The sequence below is a fragment of the Meleagris gallopavo genome, chromosome 2 (assembly GCF_000146605.3).
Source record: "Meleagris gallopavo isolate NT-WF06-2002-E0010 breed Aviagen turkey brand Nicholas breeding stock chromosome 2, Turkey_5.1, whole genome shotgun sequence".
In the NCBI taxonomy this organism is placed as follows: Eukaryota; Metazoa; Chordata; class Aves; order Galliformes; family Phasianidae; genus Meleagris; species Meleagris gallopavo.
Genome location: NC_015012.2, coordinates 19,167,267 through 19,189,020, shown reverse-complemented (window position 1 = coordinate 19,189,020; position 21,754 = coordinate 19,167,267). Strand labels below are relative to the sequence as shown.

The following is a 21,754-nucleotide window of genomic DNA, read 5'->3' as shown; positions in this document are numbered from 1 at the left end:
AGGAAGCAGCGGGTACGGGGGCAGCCCAACTTTTTGAGCGGCTGGGAGAAGGCTGGGAGCGGGGTCTGCGTATTAATATTCTATATCTGTTGATCTAAATTGATATACGTGTTTATGAAAGTGGAGAAAGCAACTCATTCCGCACACGTTAAGGGAGGGCTCACCTGGCAAAAGCGGCGCTCAGCTCCATTTCTGACCTGCGCGGCCGCATCGGGCAGCGCGCACAGACAGGTACGTGCGTTCTCTTGCAGCTCAGCACAACGCCTCGTGTTTAACGTGCACCCACGTGCAAATATTTAGGTGCTGACGTGTAAATATTTAGCTTTAGCTAACAGAAAGAAGAGCTCCAGAGCCGATCAATTTCTTCCACAGCTGCGCGGGGAGCGGCGAGGGGACTGCCTCAGCCTGCTTCATTTTAACAAGGTAAGACTACACTGTAGCAGTTCGGCACTGCTATACCTCGGGGTGCAGGCAGACCTTGAAAGCGTTCCCTACGCGCTGGATTTCTGTCTAGCCCATTCTGCCCGATGGGAAGGGCAGCGAACAGAGCCCTGCTGCGTGCCCGCAGAGCGCCCAGCCCCGCCGCTGCAAAGCGCTGCTGGGAGCCAGCCTGCCTCGGCAGTAAGGAAGGGGCCCTCGCCCAACCTGCTCCAAGCAAATAACCGTGCTCAACTTGGAAACGTACGGATAAATGTTATTTTTCTTTTCTCAGCTCAACCGCTTAGAAAAACCTTTTATTTACGACTGCAGCCCTACGCGATGCAAACCGAAGTCTTTGAGATCAAAACATTCTGGTGCGCGCCCTCAGAAAGCATTAATACCATTCACCAATGGGAACAAAAATGCCCTCTCACAGCATTTCACCAAATGAACGTGGCTGCAGAAGCCAAGTCCGAAATACGTAAGTTCAACAGATGTGTTTGTACATGCTCACAGCAGAGAGATGTCGGCTTTCTGTGCCTAACCTTATGTAAAGGCTGGGCCTGTGGTATCAATGCATGCAAGCTTAGGAATCGGAGCCTGCATAACAAAACTGCAGCTCTGACTACTGTATAAAAGCAGGTAGTAAAAGCTTAATTACCAGTAGCATTTTGCTGTCTATATTGTTAAATGTGATCTCTATAATTAAGATGTAAATTCACGTGTGAGCAGTGAATTACAGAGCTCTGAAATGTAGAGGAAAATCCAACCATGCTGTAGAAACATCAGGCTTAAATAAATAAATAAATAAAAATGAAAATCAGTTTTTATTAAATTTTAGAATGAGGCATTTAATCATTTCACAGTATTAGTATGCTCTCTGAGGAACAATTGGATAAATGTGGGTTTTGGAATCAAATCAAAACTTAAATAAGACATGTTTATTCTACGTATCGGCACCTCTGTAGTATACAAACCAAAATACAGTTCCTATAAATTGATTTTCATGTGCCCCTTGGCAAACTATGAAAATAGAATTGTACTGTTTCTAGTGTCTCTGAGTGTCCATTTATAGATTTATATTCGAAAATGCTATTTTTCAATTTTATGCTAAAATACTTCCAAATCATTTCATGCATATCTGTTTTCTAACTTTAAGTGACCTATACCCAGTCTGTAAGATAGGTCATTTCATCAAATCATTTCTACATATTAAGTTCTCTAGAATATATCCTCCTTCATAAGACAGCTGATCCATTTTGAAATGTACCAAAACACAGGTCAGCTTTAATTTCTACTTTTGTTCATTATTTCTTAAGATGATGCTTTTATATTCAGATGCTGAAACGTGATGTCTCTTTACTTCTGCCATGGAAACCCTCCACTGAATACTGAAAGTATTCCCATAGATTCTGCCACCTTGTTGACTTGTTCCACCTATACCATACACCATCAGATATGTTTTCTCCTCTCTCTCCATTTGCCATCGCTATGTTTCTCTCACCCATCTCTCATCCAAGCAAGTGTCTCTCTTCCCTGCCAGTGCTGCTGCTCAGGCAACCAGAAATACAGTGCTATAGTTTGCACGCTGATAAACAAAGCAGTTGGCTTCTTCCCTGGGACTGAAAATGCCACCTCCATCAGACCAGGTCCTGGAATTCCAATTGTGTTCCTGAACTTGGAACACAATTTATCCATCAGTTTAGAAAAAGAAGATAAGAAATATTACTGCAGGCAAATAAGCTGGGTGTAAGCATAGCTTCACTTTCCCAAGCTTTTCTTTAGAAACAAATAAAATAGTTCTAGGAAAAAAAGAAGAGAAAAAAAAAAAGAAAAAAAAAAGCTCATACAATTTAATTAAATTTTATCAGGGGATGTAGAATAAGAGCATGCATGGAAATGCCCATCTGCACTAACTTATCAAAACGAACAGTGTAAAGTCTTACCACAAGGAGTCTATACAAAACAGTGGTAATGGAATCAGAGAGGGGAAGGGAAAAAACATCCTGGATGTGTGCACCAGTCAAGGAGCATTACTGATCAGCCTCTATGTTTCCATCTCTGTGCGCCTATGTAATTTGTCTTACGTATATTCCATGTTTAAGTATCTTCACATTTATATACTACAGACATTTCTAACCACATTCTTACAACACAACTAGCTCAAGGCAACTGAAGAAGTATAATTCAGTGGCACATCACAGAAACTGCACAGTGAATTGTGTCAAATGTGTATTTACCAAGAGGCAAAGCTCAAGTCAACTGGCAAGGAGCAAGAATGTAAAATACATTTTATTAGCTGCAGAGAATTAATTTGAAAACAAGTACATCGTTTACTTAGCATAACATGGCGGGAGTTGGACTCTATGATCTCCAGAGATTCCTTCTCACCCTACAATTCTGTGATTGTGCAAAATTTTGCTATACACTATGGTATCTTGTTCAAAGAATAGCTGGAGAATATCAATAAGTTTGAAATAAATATTGAGTAATCATCAAATATGTGGTTATCTCGTTATTCAAAATCCTAAGTAAAGAAATACAACTCAAATATTCTGTGCTCTGGAGCAATGGCAGAACAAAATTGTCACTGTCCACTGGTCTTACAACACTTTGGCCTTGTGTGTGTAAGGCTGGAAGGCACTTGGTACATCCCTGGGTGTGCTGCTCACAAATGAAAAATACCTAATGCTACAGAAGATCAAAATCCCACTCACCTGTTTGTATGTGGTTGGACAAACTGCAGCAGGCTATTCCTTTAAAGCTACCTACTTCAGTCTGTATTTAGGACTAATTAACTACTTGTTTTGGTCTTAGGTAGAAAAAGCATGAGTAATACTATCCCAGAGTGCTCTTTAAAACTTTTCCGCAGTTCATTCACAAATATACAGAGCAAGGCATGTAGATTTTGCTCTCTCTATTCCAGTATATAAGAGTCTGCATGAAGTAATACAGCAATTGCCTTTCTATGTTACTAAACTGCTTTTGGTTTCTCTGGTCTCAAAAAAAGAGATCTCGATATTTTCTCCTCATTTGATTTTCAAGGGCATGGGTATTTAAATGACTGCCTTCACTGGTACGGAATAGAAACAGAATAGAAAACAGTTCACACCGCTGTAAATGAAAATTATTCTCTTGACAAAGCATCTTTTCCAAAGCCTCTGACAAAACGAAAGGGAAAAAAAATAGAAAAAGGAAGCTGCACATGCTTGTCACCTACCAAAAAACAATGACTCCCTAAAGATAATTCTGGTACACACTTCAATATGGATATCTCACTATTACCCTGAGCTCGTTTTTTAGTGTAAGTTTCTTCAGAGAAGCTGAAGTGCATTACTGTCTCAGACAGCCAAGGATAAGATGACTGAGGGAATTCAGTTGCTCTGTTTAATTAATACAGGATTATTTCACTTTCATTTTGTGGAGCTAATAATATGACTGGTGGAATGTCAGTAAAAATTAAATCATAAACTAGTGCAGTACCGAAGGGAAAACTTACTTTAGTTATGGATTATTCCCAGCAGAAATCTCGAAAATCTTATACATATTTACACTGATAAAATACCACATGTACTTCATGGGATACTGCGAGTTCTCTACAATCCTTATAGCATGTATTTACAGAGCAAGAGTTAACATTTTGAGATTATACATTAATAAATGAGTTGCAGTTATATTGTTTCTTGAATGTTAAGCACCACATACTAAGCGGAGGAACACGTTCAAGGTCAATGTCCTATTTTAGACCTTTTCAGCAGCTGTGATATTATGATAATCGTACTTAAAATATTCCTATAGAAAGAGTAAATTAGTCCTTTTCACTAGAAGGATTATTATGATAAATAACAAATCTGAAAGTGGACAAATTCAGATCTCTTATTTTTCAACTTGATAACCTGCCGTCCCTTCCTGTGATGGCTTATCTATTGAGAAATAAAATAAATCCACATGCTTCTCATAGGTGAGAAGGCCTCACCTATGTAAAAATATCTCTCTTGAAGTACTTTTCCTTTCTGTTAGAACCAAAACACTCCAATTGGCATCCCATCCTATTGCCCGTACTGCAGCGAAATGTAATATCCCATAAAACCAGAAGGGAAAGAGGAAAACGCATCAGCAGCTATTCCTAAGCAAGATTAGGAGTTTAACTCCATCTAACTGAGGATGTGTCCCTCAGTGGGTCTTTTCCCCATCCAGCCTCCCTCCTGACTGGAAGTTCAAGGTGCTGAACATAGAAAAGAAGATGACAGAGTGTAAGTATTTCCCCAGTGAAAACCCCAATAGTCTTTACTAAGAGCTGACATGAATTGCTTGTTACACCGGCCCCAGGATATCACAGCTTGAAGCGAGAGCACACATACACAGAGCCACCAACCATTCTCAAACCTTCTGCACTGTGTATTTGTGCCTGTGCATCCAGAGGATGCTCCTGTGACATCTGACTTGGAGCCTGTACACCTGCTGTACAAAATGCATTCTCCAGCTTGCCTTTTTTTTTCCACCTGACTGTTCCAGCCCATCTTCCATCACTCTTCTTTCTTTCTTTCTTTTTCTCTCCCTACTCTCCCTCCACTCCCTTCTCTCTGGCATTTTTATTATTAATGTTAGTGCTATTATTACTGACCAAGCATAAGCTGATCCACAGGGGACCCTGTGTAATTTAACCCCTCAAGCACTAAATTCCTTCACATGTGCCAAAGACACAGGTTTGTTGTTGCCTCCAGCAATATCCCAGGAAGACGAGTGATGGCGGTGTCATATCATCACACAGCGACTTAATCTATTGCGACACCCAGGGAACAGGTAACTGAAGAGATTTACAGAACATGCTCTCTGACTGAATACAAAATGTTATCCCCTTTCCCAACAAACTCACGTCACATGCAACAAAGTGAAACATCTTGCCCTCCTATGGCTCATCGTTTTCATGACTGCTTTATCCAATCCCACCACCCTATGAGTAACCCCACTGTACATCTTCTAGCTATACAACAACTTTTTTCACGTTTTTGTTCTCTCTCCTTTGTTCTTCTTAGGTTCTCTGATTAACAAACAGCCGGATCATGTTGAACTGCCACGTAGCATAGCTTCAGAAATCTTTTATCCATACACTAGATGACTGGAACCATCACTTACATCAGGGTTATCTTTTTGTGCTCTCTTTATGTTGCCTGACATCTAATGTATGCTTTTTAAAACAACAGATTAAAGGCGTTCCACTTTTTAAAGGTGCAAGGAATGCTACATTACGTGCAGTTTAGTTACAATAACCATTGACAAGCAGGACGGCATCTACATCAAGTACTGAGAATCAAAAATCTAATCTGCTTGTCCATCATGAACTTTCCACATGAGTGTCCCATTTTGTAATCCACAAACATTAAAAAAACTCAGTGTAATATAGAAGTGTATGGCTTCTCTCCAGGATCAAGGTGAGATCCTTTATGTTCTAACATTTCACTGATCTGGGAAGCAAGAATTTGCTGCAGAATTAATCCTGAACTGCAGCAGACAAATGAGAATAATGAAAATGTCTTCAACTAACTCAGAATAACCTTACTGTGCTGGTAAGTCAGAGCTTTCACCATGGGAAATTATCATTTCTGAAATAGCTAGAAGGAACTGGTAACAAAGGCTGAGTTCACCTGCTCAAGAGTAAACAAAATATCCCCCCATAAGGTGCTAGCTACTTGTATCTCTAGACACCTCCAATCTAATGCAAGTGGGGGCTTTGGTACTGAAGGCAACTGAAACCTATCCCAGTGGAAATATCTAATTTTTCCTTCTGTAAACACAGCTTCTTATGAAGTCATATATCAGCTGACTGACTCCTTAACATATTAAGCTTTGCATAGAGGCACATTCAGGCTCCATGTCAAATGATTTCTCGGATGCAGAAATATGTTTATAAACCAAGTACAGGAAGGGGTTAAGCACGTCTTGTGCTTTTCCCCCATCATGAATATGAAGAGATGACTTAAATGTTTGCATGGCCATACAGCTCCCAGATGGGGCTGTAGCTCCTATAGAGCCACCAATTGCTCTTTTCCCAGGTCCTACAGCTCCATCCAACTGAATATCAAAGCACTGATTTTTAGTACAATACATCAGAATGACTAATTAAAAAATGTGTTTGTTTGTGGTTATTACGATTAATATATATATTTTCACTGTACTAATACAATTGAGACAATATAATCCTAATGTCACCCTTCTGCAGCTGAAGCCTTCTCTTATCACCTAAGTTTCTTTCCTAGAGCAGTCTCATTCCTATTGACCAGTCAGTTAGTCCTATTCAATTACTCAATCTCCAATCAATAGATTTAGTTGTGCGTAATGGTTAAGGTGTAAACATTACGCACACACTCATCCAGCTAACTTCATGTGCCTGCAGATTTGGGTTTACATTCTAAACTCCTCAGTGAGAAAAATGCAGAAATAAGCTTTTCCTATTAGCTTTTTTTTTCTATCTCCAGTTCTGCCCCTATTTCAGGTGTTATATTTCTAGAAATTAACCCATTTATGAGAGAAATTTCTGTCTTTTACAGATAAAAAGGAAAAGTGAAAATTATAATCATTTAAATGTGCTGAATAAAGCAGTAAGACTGCTGTATGACGTTCAAGCAGATCCAGTCAGTATTTTCCTGCAGAACTACGTACTCAAGGTGTGAATTGATCCAGAAAGTACAGCCTTTAGATTTACTGCGCCTCTGACACTTCTATCACAAAGCATTTGGCTCAATTACTGTAGCGGCATGTGTGCGTGACTATACCTATACATATACGCAGACAAACATATTGTATCCTAGGCTCGTGGTTATCTACGCATATTTATCCTTACTCTAAAAAGTATGTAGTAAAAGGGAAGTTAAACCAATGTACATATGCAGGTGAATGGCTCCATCTTTCATTTTGTTCAAAGCTTCTTTATTAATGTTGTCTCCCCCAAAGCTCACAGTTCTGTGCGAGAGAACTGATCTGCAGGCACACCAAGTTACAGGATGTCACGCTCCTCGTGGTGTCTCCTTTGGGAGCTGGGCTGTACAGCCCTTTCTCAGCCGAATGCTTCACCACCGCATCCCCCTCCCTTAATAAAACACTGCAGAACAGCTTCCTGACTACTTGCTTCAAGAGACTACATCCATTTTTGTGCATCTCGAAAACAGATCTGATACAGTGCTGTAACACAATATCTCTGCTGACCAGATAACCCAGAAGAATACAGTTACAATTTATCTGAACAGAGTTCAAATAATACTTGCCAGTGAAACACCAGTTCCTCGGGAACTCCCTGGCTGTTACCTGCCTTGAACCAGTGCAGAGCTGTGTTCAAAACAGCTGAAGTTTGTACACATGAGAATGGTGGCACAGAGCTGCTACAATAAGAAAATCTAAAGCACTTTCTGCCTGCAACTATCACCCACGTGGCCTTTATGAGAGAGGTGAGAATTTCTTGACTACCGGGAGGGTAACAAAGGCTTAAAAAAAGCAGAAAGGCTTGTAGAAATAAAATATACAGAAAAGGGAAAGTTGCAATACAGTTATCCTACTGACCTTTTCACTCCAACTTCAGATTATCTGCTCCTGGGGTATTAACATAAACTGTTCCAGCCTTATTAAAGGCCGTATCTGTATTCTTTAGTGCTGTTTGCATTCGGTACGCATATTTTCAGAACGCTAACGGGCTTTGTTCAATAATGAACTTGGCAGCAGAGCAGGAATCGGTTCTCTTTCAATGTTACTTTCTAAATAAATTATCTAAACCTGATTGAGTTAGATCCGTGGATCATGCTTTGGAAGATGCAACTCAGAGTTTTTGAATAAAGTGAAGCACTTAAGCAAATCAGACTGTTATTCTTCATCCACTGAGAAGCCTGAGATTTAAGATGAAAGAGCAGGGCTGCCTTTCTCTCTCCTATGCTGTGAGGTTCCTTCATTTTCCCTGTTTCCCCAGTAGATTTACTTGTAAATCTGGCGACAGCCACATCTGAAGTCCTGAGCTCTGACTCCTGACCTCGGTTATGTTAGCCCTTCCCTGCAGAAGAACTACCCCTTGGATCACTGACTTGCTATTATTCTATGGTTAATAGACCTGACCTGTGCAATATTTTTTATCTGGCTACAGTCCTATCTCTAAATTCTCTATTTTGAATGAATACCGATTTTGTGACATGAAGTCTGCTATATAATGAAATGCAAACAATGAAAGGGCTAAATCAGTTTACAACAAATCTATTTGTCAAACAGTGTGGAGATGCTCCCAATTTAGTCCAGGCGGTTCGTGCGGCTCTTGATAAGAGAGTTAAAACCGAGCCGTTTCGCTGCATGAAAATAAAAGCATCGGCAAAAGAGAAGCATTTTCTTTTGGAGAATCTTCCCTGTAACCTGTAGCTAACGATAAAAAATAAAATAAAATAAAGCCCCCCGGATTCTGCAGGAATTTTCTCACAGCCGGGAGCACTGTTACAGTAGGTAACAGCAAACGCATCCCCAGCGCAGTCCCCTTATGTCACATTTGCATTTCTATTCAGCTACATCGCCTGACAATGAAGCAAATGGGTCTGCCTTATCTGTACAATTCTGGACAACAGAGATTTCTGAGCCATACAAAGGAACGAGCTTAACATTCAGCACTCAACACTTCCCCGCGCACCCCCTCCCAGGCCCTGGGGGGAATGCAGGCACATAAACACCTGTCCACACCAAAAACTGGAGCTGTCACACGCTGCCGGAAAAGGAAGCGGTTAAAATCAGAAATAAATAAATAAGAACCCATCGAGGCTTTTGAGACGCTCGCCCTGCCGCAAAGAGGGAAGCAGCCCCAAGCAGCCAGATATTAGGGCTTTATTTGGAGCGCACCAGCAAAGTGAAGGAGTGTCCCTGGAATGTGAAAGTAGATGATATCTAAGCGAGCAGTTGTTACCCCTGCTGTCCTTGTTAGGCTAGCATTTAATAGACAAATGAAAGCTGGAGATCTTTTTATCAGGAAAATTTCATATCACCCTACTTTTCATTAGGAAACCTTTAGCAGCTAACCAGGCTAACTCCAGCCATTTCATCTGTGTGAGGAAATTTCAGGCTAATTCCTTCAAAATTAATATTGTCTCATCTGCAACTTACAAGTGACACAAAAACTGCACAAGCTGAAGCCTCCAGATCAAACTTGTGTTATGACAAGACTTAAGCCAGTTATAATACAGGTTAGGGCTTTAAGCAGCAGAGAAAAAAAAAAAAAAATGACAATGACACCATTCTGTAGACACTCGCACATTATAAAGGCTGGCTTTCTGCAACCTACTGTAGGCAACCTGCTTTAGCTGGGGGTTGGACTTGCTGATCTCTAGAGGTCCCTTCTAAGCCCTACAATTCTGTGATTCTGTGTTATATCTGTACATACTGTGTCTGATGTCTTGGACCTCTCCTACCAGTTCTCCGTGTAACAAAATCCACTTTGTGTGCACAATGCGGAGTTCAAGAAACACCATGTTGGAGGGAACCATTTACACGTTTATTTTCATGTGCAGAAAGAGAGTTTTAATTTAGGGCAACAAACACACAGAGCAGTAAGGGAGGATGTCTTTCTTTTTGTCCTGTATCATATATCCTAAAGCACAATATACATTTTGCATAGCATACTGAATTTTACATTGCTAGCTTATACTTTAATTGTCCTGAACTTCCAGGTAAGGTTATTCTTTGCTGTTGAACAAATGCTGAATTTCTCCCCAGAGGTGGTTGCAACGAGTACTGATTCTCTATCTTTTCCTCACTCACACAGTTTTGAAGATTTACAGGCACGAATATCATCATGTTAACATAAAATGATATTATTATTGCCAAAAACAAGACAGTTAGCACGGAGGCAGTGAGGAATGCAGAATGCTTGCTTAGATTCAAAGGCAGCGCAAAGCTCCTAGAGCAGTCAGTTGTTTTTAATTCTACCACTGATGGCCCAAAAGCTGCTGCCTGCTGCACGATTTGAAGCGAGAGATTAGGGCATGTTCTGCCTCCTTGAGAGCAAGTGAGAGACCAGCCAACTTTTATTACCCTTAGCACTGAAAATGGCTTTATTGCTGAGGATGAATGAAACTACCAATTGCCCTGGTATCATACCTCCTAAAGCACTACAGATCCTTCAAATGCTGTCAAGGTGACAGATCGCTTTTATCCTCGACTGTGCAAGCACATGGCTAGAGCAAACTTCATGGAAGGCGTGTGTACATGGTACAGTGCAGAACAAATATTTAGTCCTTAAATTTGCTGTGATAAAAAGGGAACCTACAATAAAATTAAATAATTGATACTAACCTATCAGCATTTAAAAACATTTTCTAAACTATTGTTAGAAATGAGATAGCACATACTACTACGCTGCTGTAACTACTTGTGTCTGTTAATTTATCAAAAAATAACTATTACAGATGGAAGAGAGATAACTGGATAATTATGAAGAAAAGTAACCATGGGAAACATTTTCCATAGATTGATTCAAGGTCTGCTTGAACCTCAAGTCAGGTCATCTAAAAGGCTTACGCAGCTACCCAAGAGAAAGCAGCTTCTTTCTTCTGCCCTGCGAGGATGGAAGTTGCAGACCACATTTTGCTGATTGCATTACCATATCTTGAAGATACAAGAAGGCTTCTACACACCTGCCCCTTCTGGAACAGAGCAAGCAACAGAGCTGACCCAGAAGAATTAGATGAGAAATTCAACTAATTAATGAGCCCTGCAGGCGGAATATCATTTCTTCTGCTCTTTGGGGCATATGCAAGGTCAGGTTTCTTTTTCAGCATCGGGTCAGATTCACTCATCTGTCAACATACACAGGATTTTTAAGAAGACTAGTGGCCACACATTTACCTTACCATTAGGTCATAAAATTAAATTGTCCCCACTATCCAGCCAAACAATGTAGTGTGTTTTGCCCACAGAAAGGGAAAAATTCTTTAGGCCAATTCAGCTTTATCAGAGTTCTTTAACATTACTTCGCTTCTCTGTGGACAGCAGTTTGAAATAATGAAAGCAACATTTTCCATTTATGAAAATATTCTGGAATGCAACTAAAAACGTCTTGGAATGCATCTCAGTTCCCTCATCGTGCTCTGCTGTCTTTCCTATGTTTGCTTTTCTGAGCATCACATGGCACAATTTTCTTCCATCTGCCAGGGAAGTTTCCCAAGAAGTAAACCAACTTCAAGATATGAGTAATCTGAATAGAAAATACATTCAGATAGAATTCAGAATGATTATCATCTCACCTCATCTGTTTCTTGAGCAGTATGTGCACTGTTACTATCCAATGGCCTTGCTGCTAATAAACTTGTCCCACCTCCCATCTGCTCCTCTTGCTGGCCTCCTGCCACTTCAGCCTCAGTCCTTTCCTGTCTTCAAGATGTCATTCAACTTCACTTGCTCTCCTACCCATTTGTTTCTCTTTCCAAGTGAGATCAAGCATATATCTTTCTGTGTCTCTCTCTCCAGCCTTTAGCTTCTGCTCCATCTTTTTAGTAAGTGTCTATGTTTCTGCTCCATTTATCATAGTTGGCAGTATACGCTATGCAGGTGTCAAGGAAACCAAGAGAGAGTTCACTATTCATGATGCTGCCTCTTCAGCCTTCTTGTGGCTTGCCACTGAGTGTCAGGTCCTTAACATTAAGCTATATGTTGAGAAGAATGTCTATCAGTTAAAGACAAATTACTTTAAGCCAATACAAGGACGCATAAAGAAGTAAGGCTGCTTTAAAATTAGCCTTTTTCAGTCTCATTCTAACCAGTTTCTGTATCATTTTTCCTTGTACCTCTTCATTACCTGAGCTGGTATGTCCTCACTGGCTGAAGATAAGCATGCACACCATTGCACAATGTTGGACGTCCCACTTACATGCAGACCTCAGTAAATGTGAATTCCTAATGCTCAACTTCATTAAGTGCTTTCGTGTCATTTCAGACTTGTGTTTCACTAAATGTAATCCTGCTCAGAAAGCTCACTGTGCTCAAATAGGAGAGGAGCTACAACCAAATCCAAAATGCCCCGCTGCCTTCCTACAGACTGAAAAAGAAAGTTGCCATCCCCTGCATGGGCTGGGCCTGGGAAGGAGTCTCAGCATCGCCTGAAGCCCAAGCGCAATCAAGACCCATTGTTTTTAAATTCAACACTCAATTCCGCAAACATACAAGCCGCATTCATATCCTGGAAAACTGGTTTAATTCACTGTCGCACCCAGAGATAAACTTCCCCATAGGTACAATACTTAAACACAATAAAGGCAATTGAAAGCAGCTGCAGCATTACATTCTCAATTGCAGCTATTGCTCTAGAATCGTAAACAGAAAGCGTTGTGATGTTTGTTGTTGGGTTGTTTTGTGTTTGTTTTTTCTTCTTTTTACATCTCTGAAGATAATCTTTCAAATGGCATTTTGAATAATGTGAAATGTCCCTTCACTGTTAACAGCAGAATAGCTGGACTAATATCATCATCATCAGAGCCTAGCTTAGCAAAGACATACACTGACTAGAATTCCCAAAAAGCACATACAAAAAGGGTTTTCAGGCCATGCAGGGTTTTCAGGCCATGCTCCTTAGGGATGTGGTGAATTTAGGGGGAGAATCAACCGGAGAAGCACCTGGGGATTATTGTAGATTCTGGATCACCACCGTCAGAATTTGTCTTAGGGCAAGTCGGACAAGCAAGTATTCAGTTTCTATCCTAGCTAAGTATAAGCTAATACACATCTTACACATTTTTTTTTCTTACCCATACCATACATTTATTAAAACAAGCCTGCCAAATGGCTTTGTGATTGGCAAAGCTCTATCCTATAACTTTTTGCATCTTGTTCCATGTTATTTCTGTGGAAGTGCAAAAGACTATTCACAAATATAACTGAAACTAAGGATCTATCATAAAAAAAATCACTTTATCACCTTGCAAAACTTCTCGGGAAAGTAAAGTTTCCTATTTCTCCAACACAGTTAATGCTATGCAAATGCAATCTGAAATTTAAATATGAACATTTAGACAAATCTTTTCCTGGAATCTTCCCTTTTTGCTAGAAGGTAATAAGACATATTTTAACCCTCCGAGCAACAATATGTCTCCATATTATTCAGCAAACACTACACAAAAACTTCACTTAAGGTGCAGAATATATGGTAGCTTCCCATACTGTAACATATTTTCTGTCACAATTGCACTACCTGGTAAGAATCTAGCTACTGAGAAACATCAGCACAGAGTGGGTCAAGGTTAAGGCTGCAAAGCAACATTGGTGCAGAATGGCAACGCGTTGGGAACAGGTGACACGACCCAAAGGGCAGCATGTGCGGCATGCTACGACACACAGCAAGACAATGACCTGTCCAATGGTCTCTACTCTTATTTTATTTCTCAACCTTCAGCTAACTGTGGGAAGTTCAGTCTGCCCCTTTACAGGTGTGCTCGTTCTGTGCTGGCCCACACTGTGTCTGGCACTATCACGAAGAACAAATAAATGCAAGCACAGAAGTCTGGCAGATCCAACTGCATGGAGGTAACAAGTATTTCCCTTGTCGCACACCCTCCCTTTAACAAAGACTAACCGGTGTCTGTGGCAAAATGTTCTTCAGGAACCGGTGCCATCACACACAATGGGGCAGATCCACACCCCATTGACCACAACTACATATTTGTTTGTGTTGTCTCTCTGGTTCGACAAGTCTGTGTGATGGCACTTGTCAAAGCTGCTTCGACTAAGCCGTTCTGCATTTGTCTGGCTGGATTTGGACTTCCCGGATCCCTGACTGAATACAAAGTGATTTGAAAAAGCAGTGTTTGGCAACAAGCACAGTGGGGAGTGCAATGTGTGTTGGTATACAAGAGCACAATGTGTTCTTCATAACATCACTGGGGGAGCGTGCTGCAGGAATCTCCGCACTGTTGAGATCAAAATGGTCTCCTTTGTTGTCAGCTGTTTAATAGCAGCTGTTTAATGTAATTCCAAATGATCTGCATGAATGAAGTTGTCATTCTTGCAGTTCACTTTAATGTAGTTTAGGAAAAATAAAATAAAATAATGTCCCACAGCTTAGCTGGATTATTTTTCTGTTGTTCTTCAGAAAAGTTGCACTCTTCGACTAGCCTAGCAAATAATAAGCGTGTGATTTCCAGAAATAAAACATGTATTTCAGAGAGGGAGGAAAAAAAATAAGGCGAAGAATCAAATATTCCAACTTCTTTCCTTATGGATACTTTAGAATGGGTGATTAAAAATATCTTCAGTCCTTAAAAATTACACATAAAGAAATTAACTTGTCAGCAAATAGGTGAGCAAAAGGAGTATCTATTTCTATATGCACTTCTATACATTTTTCCCCGAAGTGGATTATTTGATTTTTTTCCAAGTTGTAGCAGAATACAGTGAAAAACAAAAACAAATCATTTTGATTAAGTAGTTTAACATGTAGAAATGTGCTTCTACAATAGGTTTGTTTTTTGTTAAAAGTCTGTTTGATATCAAGAGTGATAATAAGGACTATCATCTGCAAGAATATTTACAGTTCTCTGATGAACAATAGAGGGCACTAATGCTTCTAATCTGGGAAACGCATCACGCACCAGACAGAAAAAATAGCGGTGGTACTCATAACACACAAACCACATCATCTATGCTAAATACGTAGATAGTATAGAGAGGATTTCTGTCTCTCAGAAAAGTTCTCTTTGTCCTTTAAACTTCTTTTTTTTTTTCTTTCTTTTTTTTTTTTTTCCTGCAGAAACTGGGATGTGATAATAACACACTAATACTTGTGGCCTTTCAAAGTGTTATTTTCTTTTGTTCAATGAACAAAGCATAAGTAACTTTTCCTCATACAAATCCCCCTTCTGTGTACGTTCTCATCACATTCCTGCCTGTTTACCTACAGTTCTGTGCAATAGTTCAAGGTAAAACAAGTCCCCTGACAAATGCAGAGCCAAAAGATGCTTAACCTGTGTGTTACATGTGTTCCCAGAGAGCTCATGTAGAAATATCAGCTACAATCTTCAGCAAGAGATAGATAGTGGGGTTCCATTTGGAAGTTACAAGGCCTCACTGAGGGGATGCTACACCACTGAAACACCTTAAGCAACATAACTTTGCTCAGGTGCAGCTGGTGAGAGCGCTCCTTTCCCAAGGCACGGGCACAGCAAGAATTTGGGAAAGCCTCTTACACCTTCAGCAACTTCTATCAAAGTTAAACAGTTTAAAGACACCGAATATCTAACAGAAAACAATCCAGCCTTTTTCACTGCTTTAATCTCAAGAAAAGAAAACCAGAAAACCTGCTTAGAATTGCTAGCAACTGAGCACCATCTACCTTTTAAAATGATTTACCAGTCTTTCTCACTACTATTCCAACAAAAGGATTTAATTCTCAGCCTTGGAGATTGAGACTTTGGCAAGAGAAACTCAAACATCTAAGAACAACTATGGACTGCTGCTAACCTTGTAAAAAATAGGTAAAAGCACTTGGATTAATTCAGACCAGCTCCCTTCTGGAGAATCTTAAACACTAGCATTCTCGTGTGGCAATTTCAGTTTATACTTTAAATGAAAAATGAAATGAACTACATGTACCCTGCAAAATCTTCATGAATTGTAGGGCTTAATTTCTGACTCCTCAATTCCAGAAGTGATGCACTAGCATCAGACACCAAAGTCTAATAGTTCTTAGATATTAAAACCTCGTTTACATCAAATGATACAGCTTTAAAGCAATATGAATAACTATGCTCAAATCTGAAAGCTAGATTCAAGTTTCGTCTACTACATAATCAAGATACATACAATTAGATAAAATAATTTAAATTTCTGTCCTGAGTCAACGTAAGATATAAGGAGTTTCTATCTTCCAATCAGGAACTTTTAGAGATTTTTTGGCCAAGATAGTAGATGCAAGCACTTCTTGACCATAACAGAAAGGCCAAAAGCAAGCACACTTTTTATCCAGTCCTCATTAAGAGAGTTCTGACATAAAAAGATTATTCCACAAATTTAAATATTTATTTATTTAATGCTTTTTAAAATATGACCTAGAGGCAAGCATTCTGCCTTTAGTATCTTCTTTTTCTATGCCATTCAACTGGCTGATCTTTGCTTATTTCTCTGTTCTTCTCAAGAATTCATAAAAGGCATTGCAAACAAAAAGGTAAAGTACAAGCCATGACACAAGGGATTATCATTTCAATCTGGGATATGATAATAATTAAATGCTATCATACTCATGACCATCAGTGGTATATCATTGACTATCTTGAGAGACAAGTAACTGGCAGTCACAAACATTATCTATGATGCTGCAAAACACAAAAGGAAGCATATTCTATCCATGGAGATAGAGACCAATTCTTGTTTATTTCTATGCTAAAAATGCAAGTAGGAGACAGAATTCTGGATGTTAAGACTTATTTGAACACTCTGTGTGCAATAAAACAGCAGTTGGCCAACAGGCATATAAATACACAGACATACAACATAATTAGAATACATGAAAAAGAAGCAGCGTAGGAGAAAGTCAGGAATTTTTGATGGGCTATAAAGAATTATTTTGAGCAGTTCAAACTCACTGCTGGTTTATCACAGAGATGAGTTTTTTACTCTACACAAGTGTTAAAACTACAGCAAAAATTAATGCATAAAAGCTCAAGTTCCTATCGTTTGTCCATTTGTCATGAATTTTCCTTGCCCAGCCATCAGCAGCTCCACAATGACTTCTGCCCATTAGCGCTCTGGATGTCACTTGACTGTCTCACAGTTGTTGCTTGGAGCCCTTACTTAATCGGAAACTGTTAGCTTGAGTATTCTTCTCAAGTCAGAAGTATATTTTTAAAAATAGTTGCATCACAAAACTGCTGGATACGTAGCACTATAGGTCTCAAATATTTTGAAGGTCACATGGGATAACTCATGCATATTGTTTGACCTGGTGTTGTTCACCATTCCAAAGCACTGATGGCAGTGTGATCCACTGCCCCAGCATTGCTTTCCTTTCACTCTCCTGGTTAGCCAGCACTGTATGCAAAGCAATCCAGAAGCCATCTCACTACACAAATTAGAATTTACTGGGTCCTAATCCATCGTTTTTATTTGATGGATATTTATAACTACACTGGGCCAAATTTTATTACTGGTTACATCACCGAATCTCAACTCAGAAGAATTTACTTCCAGAGAGTTAGGTTGGACTCATACCAGCACAAAACTAATCTGGAGGCTAATGGAATAAAAAAAGACCTTTATCAAACAACAACTCTAGCAAGGTCATTTTTATTCTTTTCATTTTCTTACTGACCTGCCTGGAAAAATAACCAACATGGAAATGCATTAGCAAATATCTAAACTGCAGCCAGTCACAGCCAGCAACTTCCAGAAAATATCCATAGTCAGAAAAAAATATATCTATAGCCCACAAAAGGATTTTTAGAGAACTTTAAGATCACCACCATGGATTGAATTCAGATACTTCATCTCATACTGTTAGACATAAAACTAAAGCTAGTAAATCTCAATGCAGGAAGTACTGCACATGCTAACTCTTGCATTTTCTTCCCTTTCATCCTTCACATTTTCCTTCAACCCATCATTTGTTCTCAGTCTCAGTTCTTTAATAACAGGAAATATGTAATAACTAGTCTGAGATCTAAAAAGAATCTAATCCTGATGGAAACAGATGTAAACTCAGCAAAACTTCTCTAGCCTTAAACTAGTCGAGCTCTGGACTTCTGGACCTCTCTTACTCACAACACTTGCAGCAAGAGGTGCGCTGGTTCACCCTGGGATTAATTCTTGCCAAGGATTTTTCCTCCAAAGAGGAATGATAGAGAAAAGCAGACCCATGCAGCACAAAGGTACTCCCTTACTTAGCTATGGAGCCAGCACTGGCTGTTCTCTGCACCAAGGACTTGAGTGCTGAACTTGAGTGCATTTCAGGTTTCACTAATTCCCAAGGTAACAGTTTGTTTCCAAAACAAGAGGTATGTTCATTGACAAATTGCATAGCATAACCTTTGAGCCAAAATTGTTCTCCCACCAAGACAATAATGCAGGTTTATTATTATTTTTTTAAATAATCGTGTGTTCCTGATGCCTAAGTATGAACGTTAACACAGAAAGGTCACTCCAATTTAAAAAATTAAAAATATTCCTTCCTTTTAAGTAGGAGGCTGTTTCTATATGAGAGGATGTAGCTTCAAAGTGGTTTTTCTTTTTCCATTTCCATAAGCAATATATAGAGGCTCAATTATTCATAAGAGGGACTAGTCATGTAAATAGGGTTTGGAAGACTGAGCACCATGTTTCCAAATCACATCTTCAGGTGCAAAAGACCATTTCAGCCTGGCCTTTGTGAGCAGGGTGCAGCCTTGGGAGGACTGGACAGAGAAGTAGGCAGGGCTCACAAGTCCACATTTATACCAACTGCCGGCATCAGTTACAGCAAGTTAGAGCATACAATTCCAAGTTTTACAATGAGAGATTTAGAACAGTCGGAGTAGATAATGCAGAAAAAAAAACAACAAAGCAGCTGTCTGTCAAACATTAGCCTGAAAAACCAAGCAAAACTCTCAAAATACTACTCTAGTGAAACCGATGCCTTGATTCCTCCAGGAAAGTTGAGGTTTGATGTGTGACCGTATCCAGGGGACTCACTAATACAGATTCACTAATTCTTTCTGACTGTCTCTGTAATGAGCATCTCCTGCTCTTTAAAGCAGCAATTCTGCCTTCTTCAATCAGCAAAAGGGAATGTTTTAGTATTTTTGTTGGCTGGTTATTTATAAGAGATCTACTCTAGATTAGTCCTGCTTGAGTGGCATCATAAATGGCTGCATTCCCCAGCAGTAGTCTACTTCAGATGGGAACCTGACAACCTCTACTTAGTGTGTCTTTCACAGTACACAATGAAGTGTAAAAACTGCTGTGAAAAAGCCTGTGTTTCAAAACAAACCATCTCAGTAATAAGCACTTAAAACACTTTTTATTAATATATTTCTCTGTGTACTAAATAAAAGCTTAATGCTAAACAGGCCTTTGACAATGTTTTTGCTTGGGTTTTTGGGTAGGGATTGTCTTTAAATAAAGTCCTACAATAGCTTTTAGGCGGTCCAAAATATATTATTTGAAATAAAGCGTTAAAGTGAGGTTTATAAAAGGGCTGTTTTTTCCTTCATCACAGCTTAATAACATGGGGTTTTCAACCAAAAAGCTTAATCAAAATCCAAAGTGGAAATCCTAAATTAGTAAATATTGAATTTAACCACTTTTATATCTCAGGTATTAGCAAATACCTTTGGTCTACAGAGATACAGCCCCTTCTAATCCTTATCTGAATTTGCAATTAAGACTTCAGAGCTACAGATATCTGTACACAGCTCTGTACACAGCTCTGCTCTCTTATTTTTAAATGATTGGACCCAAATCAAATCAGTCTTCAAATACATTGAAAAGTAAATGTCTGATGTCTAATTGAACTAATAGATAACGCTCTTTTTAAAACTGTTAATGCTTAGTGGGGGCTTCACACAGACAGGAGCAAGGGGAGGGAGGGAGAAAAAAATCCACACAGAAAACCTTGTCATTATATTATTACCATTCAGCTCCTCGGTATAAAGATAGAGGAAAGCTAATATTTACAAATTATTTGGAAAAAAAATTCTAAATGCATTAGCGGTTAGATTCTTATTCTCTGTCACTAATTGTCACCTCCAATAGGACATGGTAAGAGCCTCAAAATGAAGCACTTATGAGTTTTCTTTTGCAATCTCTTGTGGGCTTCTCTCAGTTTATCGCAAATGAACAATCGTGTTGGAAGGGGCACCGTCTGTTTAATGTCATTAGTGATTGTTTCATAAAACAAACAGCCGCTCCACCATTCTGCTGCGGTTAATCTTAAATCTAAACGTGGCGGCACTTGGGGAGAGTCTCAAACATGGTTTGTTCTAACCAATGCAGGTCTCTTAATCTATTGCAAGTCAAGGCGCTTATCTCTCTGCTCAGCTCAGAGCAGTGATTTCTTTGTCCAAATATCAAACCAAACCCAGTTAATATCATGCTTCCAGCTTTTTCCCAAAGATTTTTCCTCCTTAAATTGTGGCCAATGCCTAAGACATATTTATTTATTGCTTATACCATTTTATGCTTATTTTTCAGTATTAGCAAAGTCACACTATTTTCCAACTTAGTGCACAAGGGCACAATGAGCTTAATCAGCCAGGTGAACTGATAACTTGGAGATTTACCTAATTGTGCAGGAAAACCATTCATTCTGGACTAAGCCTACAGTGTCATATATGTTTATAACAATTGAGGATTTTCATACAAAGGCCTAATCTACAAGGTTCTTAGTCACCATAAACTTTCATTAATTTCTGGAAGCAGAGGTTTCCCATCATTTTGCAAAATCAAATCTTATGGTAGTAGTCATAGGAGAAAAACAAACCAAAACAAAGAAGCTCTGAATAAAATTCCACAATGGCACATCCATGAGAAAAGTGAGACTGAGGCTTATCCCATTTGCTTTTCAGTGCTACCATAGCTTTAGCTAGTACTTTAGAAGTTAGGCATATCTCAACTGCTTACGTATTTAGGAAAATTGCAACACCTATTTACAAAAGCATTTGTGAAAATAGAGGGAGTATGGATATGATTACAATAGATTTTAACTCACTTCTTGCTTCTATCAAATCTGCTTGAGTCTTACGCAAATTTTACGTTCTTACATTCAGATCAAATGTGTATTCGTGTTCCTGTAAAGTCAAGTGAAAATTCTTTTGAACTGGTGTGCTAATCCAGTTGAGCAGATCTGAGGAACAGGACAGTCCCCTACGATGACTAGTGCTCACATAGCAAGAAATAGAGTTTTGTTCTTCCAGGAAACCTCAAAACATTGTTTTGGCTTTATTATTACCATCAGCATACCAGTCCCTCCCTAAGACTTGATGGTGGAAAGATCCTCACTATTTGTTCACTCAGAAAAAAAGGAAAGAAAAAATCAAGCAGAATTAGTGTTCACATCTCTGAGAATTTTTTGAGGTAAACAAGAGTTGTGGCAGGCACAAATTGATGTACCAAAGCAGTCTTGTCAAATGCTAAAGCACTAGTGCTTGTATAGTTTATGCATATATTTTTCCTGATTAAAATTAGCTGCAGATAGATGCCAATGTGGTGAAAGTATGCAATTTCATTTTTCTCTTTTCACTTAAAAAATGCAGAAGAGAACAGAAAAAGACACATGTGAGGCCCCATTCTTTTCTGGTCTATCCCCCAGTCCTTGTATCAAACTCCCTTAATATACACAAACAATTGTCTTTTCTCCTAAAAA

The 21,754-nt window shown here is 39.2% G+C and overlaps 1 protein-coding gene and 1 long non-coding RNA gene across 5 annotated transcripts in view; one reads left to right on the top strand and one right to left on the bottom strand.

The window, feature by feature from the left end:
* The window catches only part of ESRRG (estrogen related receptor gamma), a 372,309-nt gene that overhangs the window by 162,241 nt on the left and 188,314 nt on the right, over window positions 1-21,754 (bottom strand). The window lies entirely within an intron of this gene.
* On the top strand, window positions 31-2,920 carry LOC104909574. Its single transcript, XR_792417.3, has 3 exons — window positions 31-231; window positions 323-423; window positions 713-2,920. It is a non-coding gene; the product is annotated as an uncharacterized LOC104909574 (long non-coding RNA).